The following is a 5,544-nucleotide window of genomic DNA, read 5'->3' as shown; positions in this document are numbered from 1 at the left end:
ACTCTCAGACTGAAGAAAAGCTCTTTTAACAAGACTTTTCTTAATAATTTCTGAAAATGGAATAGTCTAATAACACTGTGTACTATGTACACACGGCACTAGTGGTATCCGTATAATTTCACACCTGAGATTCTGAACAGATTTGGTGTTACCATGGCAACACTTATTCAAAGGGAGGTCAAACGAAAAATGCTGACTCCTCCTTTTAATTGATATTCCCAATCAATTTACTGTTCATCACAGAGCTAGACGACAGGGTCCAAAATAGCACCTGCCGCCACCACATAATGCTTCAATCCATAGACATGCTTAGCATAGTGTCTGTAAGACACACTGGACAACCTCCGATCAGTAAATGAGCGAAGAGGCTGAAGTCCACACACTGAAAGGTTCAGTGATGAAGCAACTTTTCTCGGATCTTTATCTACAGGAGTACTGTCAGGATCCGCTCCACGAATAAGGTAGGTGAGCTTCGCCCTTAGTTATAGGGGTAGTTTGATCCAAAGTTTTCTCCTGTAAAGAGCTGTTTCTCCTGAAGTCTGAAGTTCTATGAAGATAGACCTTAGACACTCTAGCAGACCTAGAGAGACATTTTCCTTCAGAGGTCAGATTCTCCAGGAACCCCACCTCTTAGTGGGTAGGTCGTCCTTAGTGAGAAAGGTTGAATCAGGAAAGAGATGCAGTTCTCCCACTTAATGTGGCCCTCATCCCTAGATAGGGCCACTATTTCACTAACTCTAGCCCCAGAGGCTATAGCGAACCGAAAAATAACCTTTTAGGTTAGATCCTTGAGGGAACAATCCTCATTGTTCACAGGTGAGGCATAATGTAGGACCTTGTCCAAAGACCATGAGATGGGCTTTAGTGGCGCTGCAGGCCTAAGCCTGCACATGTTATTGGGAATTTATTAAAGATTTCATTCGTCAGATCCATTTAAAGGGCATATAGAAGAGGTCTAGTCGGGGCTGACTTGCACATAGATATTGGTCCATGGATCCAAAGATCCAATCAAGTGACCTCTCCCGTAAAGTCGGCCGTACCCTTGGTGCTTACTCAAGGGTTTATATGGGGACAAGGCCGAAGAACTAGACTTCTCATAGTATCCAAGGATACACTGCCTCCTTTCTCAAAGGCCATCGTGCTGTTGGCCTCCAGACCTTGAATATAGGGGTGGACAGAGAAGGACAGGCAGAAGATTGAGATTTGCTTTCGGTCCCTATTGCTTTACAAAGCAACTTACTTTTCCCAAGAAGACTCGTATTGTCTTCTAGTTGACTAGACTTTTATTCTTCACGGAATTCTATTTTGCCTTTTGAGATCACAGTCTTTTTCCTAACCGTTAAGGGCAAGGAATTCATAAGATGAAGGGATCAGGTGTACTGTGATAAATCGAAGGCAGAAAGCTTCTGAACCTCCTGTATAATCCTAGGTGCAGAACTAGGACCAGCCTCAGTCTCAGTTCCTTCATTACAGGGAACGTGGTGTTCTTGGGCTACCTGGGAGCCAACAGAGCCCCTCTTCCCTGGAATGGTCTCACTGTAGTCATATATACCCTTGGGAAGCTACTAAAGGAACCTTCCATCAGGACGTCATGGCTTGAGCCCAAAAACAAATAAACAGCAAGTGTATAACAGGTACCAAATTCGTTCTAAAAAGCATTTACCCATATTGGCTACTTTACACCTAATTAAAAAGTTTAAAGTAAATGTATGATTAATTAGACCCAAAATATGGAATAGAATTAAGATATAGAAATAGTAGGAATTCTTTAAATGTGAACTTTATACTTTAAATTTGTGATCAACAGGCTTTATGTGAACTGCAGAACCTAAATGTACAAAAACATATAAATACTCTCCGATATTACACGCAAGGGTTTAAAAGCAAGCCTCCCTATATTGGGGGCGCCGCCCAAAATCAGGGAGGACTAGCTTGCTTGAAATTAGATTAAAATGAAACCTAAAATGAAACCTTTTAGCTCAGACTGAAAAATACTTCACCAGATTGCAGCCTTGTCACTAGTCAAGTGTGCATTTCGCGTCACGAGGGCCTATGTGGAAGGATAACACAGGTACTACCAGATTTTAATCAGGAAATACTGCCATCCAGATTATAATATATTCCCATCCAGTTTATGATCTTTAAACGCAATGGTACAAGGGAATTCTAGACTTGACTTCCCTGAAAGTACAAATAATCCGATTAGTTGAAACATTATTAATTAAAAATTTCAGTATACACGAAAATAAACAAACCGGCAAGTTACGATATTAATCTTTAAATATATATATAAAGATATAACTTGTCAATCGGTACATTGAAAAAAGAGCATATGGAATCCAGAAGTTACAGATTTAACATATCAACAAACTGCAATAAACACCATGGGATATCAAAGTCATTGAAACTTTTTACACAAATGAAACTTACCGCAACGTAGCTCTTCACTAACCAACTAACCTAACCTCAAATTATAGTATACACCGGTCATCCCCAACCACCCAACTGTCCAGGGTAACGGAAAGGCAGCCTAACAAAGTTTTGCTATGCCGAGTCAAGGACTCTAAACAGAGAAACTCAGTACCTATAAACAACGTAATTACCTCTCGCTTTGTTCATTTCTTAAAAGACAATTTACGGTAAAGCGATCACAAAGTAGTTATAAGAAAGAAGTCAATAATTCTTTTATAACAGATTTTATTCTCGCCCGCCGTAAAGGACATTGTCCTGCTTGGTGATGCAATGTCACTGTCTCTTCCTTTTACCATTTTTTTGTAATCTTTAAATATTTAAACCTCAATTTGAATGTTTGTCTTAATGACATTGTTAAGTTCACAAGAGTCTTTATTCCTATCCGCAAGAATAGTTCATTCACTAAGACAATCGTGATTCTTGTAATTGGTTGGAATATTAGGAAATACCTCTTCTACCAATTCTTCTGTTGCCGTCACTAACTTTCAGAGGTTATGAGATAATAGAATTTGTCTGATTTTGAAAAAACAAACATTTTCCTTTTTATTTATATAGATTACTTTGAAAATAGAATCTACGGTCCCGGACTACCCGATTTCATTGGTCGGAGGGTTCATATATATATATATATATATATATATATATATATACATGTATATATACACATATGTATATATATATATATATATATATATATATATATATATATATATATATATATATAATTAATTCTGACCAAGAAATAAGTCATCAAGAAAATTGAGCTGATCCCTACTCCGTTGTACTTATTCTTGTCTATTGCGCATGATAACCGATCAAGACTTTTTTTTTTTTTTTTTTTTTTTTTTTTAACAAACGGCTACTTAAATTATGACTAACACACGTGACTCTCATACCTTCAGCCATAAATAGATTATGATTTCAAACTAACTCTGACTCGAGAATAAAGACAGAAGGAGAAATTCAGTTTATGAGAACCGCTATGCATAAGAAACAATACAAAAAGAAAATAAGCTTCACCAGTTGTCCATTGAGGGGAATACGAGTTCATTTTGACTACTGTACATGTTTATGACTATATCAATTTTGAAATTAAAATGTTTTCAACACTAATGCTCTGGAATAAATCAAATCTACTTTCAAATGTTGAATCCCATATAGTTTGTAACCTTTGAGCAAGAGTACCGTCGTAGGAATACTTGTAAAAGGCAAAATAATGTAATAACGGAAGAACCCTGAAAATTAAGATAACCGAAAAATAAACATCTTTCCCACCCATGTGCCCAGTTTCACAGCCAAAAATTTTTTTTCGTTAAAACCTAAGTTGGACAGTCAAAAACTTTTCTTAAGAGGGTGCCGTGACCCAGTGTAAAAACCCTCCCCCCTGGATCTGCTAGTGATTACAGTAAGTGGTTTGTGTATATTTACAAAAATACCTATACAAACAAATTACTAAATCAAGTTGGTATAACTACACTAATCTATTCCTTAAAGGACGCCTGCAAATAACCCTCAAGCTATATATCTCGTAACCCCTCCATTGAAGCCATAATTCTAACTAGATGATACGAAACTGACGACGAATAGCCTTTTCCAACGTAGATCCTTCTCTTCTTCTTTAAAACTGAAGTTTAAAGATGTGCTTACCTTACCTTGTACATAATTCAGTTATCGTATCAAAATATGAGTATATTTTCATGTCTTAAAATAATGGTTTATAAGTAAAAGGTTATTTCAAATCTACGATTAGATATAACGAATGCCTTTGGATTTTAAATTATTATAAATGTTCATCTAATAGTTATATATGATTGGAGCTACAAAAATAATATACTAAAAAATATGCACAAGATGAATTTATATAGAATTTTCCCAATTATTTTTCGAGTTAAAAGTAACGAAGATATATACTGAACCAGAATCCATCTCCTTCACAGTGAGAAAAGAGAAGAAAATTCATTAGAGGCAAAGATTGGAAATAAGGAAAATCCAGTTTTATACAGCGAGACCTTTCGAGGGAGCTAGCATATATTGAAAAGGGAGAGATTGGATTTCTTAAAATGAAGATAACAGGATCTTGAAGTACGTTTTATACAAACACCAGGTCATTAGTTTAGAAATAATTGTAGTTATAAATTTAGTATCAGATAGATCTTAGCTTGGCCCAGGGAGAGAGAGAGAGAGAGAGAGAGAGAGAGAGAGAGAGAGAGAGTGAGAGAGAGAGAGAGAGAGAGAGAGAGAGAGAGAGAGAGAGAACTATTCAACATTTATATCATCACTCATTTATCTTGTAATTTTCCAGTCTCCTGTAATATTAATCCATATGCAATAAATATCTTCTCTTCTTTATTTTTCTTACATTCTCGTTCTCATCTCCTTAAACAATAAATAATATTTGAATAACAGTTGTACAACAGTCTATGTCAAGAAAAAAAATCTTGAGTTTTAGAGAGATTACTTTATATCATATATATCGAAAGGTAATTGCAAAAATTGTATCTAAAGTGTGGTATTGAAGTTATATCAGATTCTTTTACCTGACTTTCCTTTATTTACATTTATTTCAAATAGTTTTCCTTATTACTTTATAGTTCAGGACAATCGCATGTTCAATAATTAAAATATTTGTTAAACACCAAACCTTTGCTGTCAATTTCTGGTTGACTTGTCTAAATAATATATGTTTGTGTTCACTTGTATGGTTGAGTGTTCACTTTCGCAAAAAGTCCTTGTCGAAAGGAAAAAGGTTAACAGTAGGGAGGTATATCTCCCCCATAAGAAAAGAGCAAGTCTCTGGCTATATATATATATATATATATATATACATATATATATATCATATATATACATATATATATATATATATATATACCTTTTTTAGTGGGGATATCTTAACTTGGTAAAATGGTTTGCATAACGCCATGTTCAGAAAGCTGTACTAATCAGGGCTACCTATACTAGGTTGGTTTACTGTGAGTGATAAGCAAAAATCTCCCACCAATAGCAACCAGTATTGGCCAGCGTGTGATGAAAACACCCCAAACCCCGACATGAAATGTCCTGCAATTGACT

This window comes from Palaemon carinicauda, chromosome 18, assembly GCF_036898095.1.
Source record: "Palaemon carinicauda isolate YSFRI2023 chromosome 18, ASM3689809v2, whole genome shotgun sequence".
NCBI classification, from domain to species: Eukaryota; Metazoa; Arthropoda; class Malacostraca; order Decapoda; family Palaemonidae; genus Palaemon; species Palaemon carinicauda.
The sequence above is the reverse complement of the archived record's forward strand: the minus strand, read 5'-3'. Positions refer to the sequence as shown.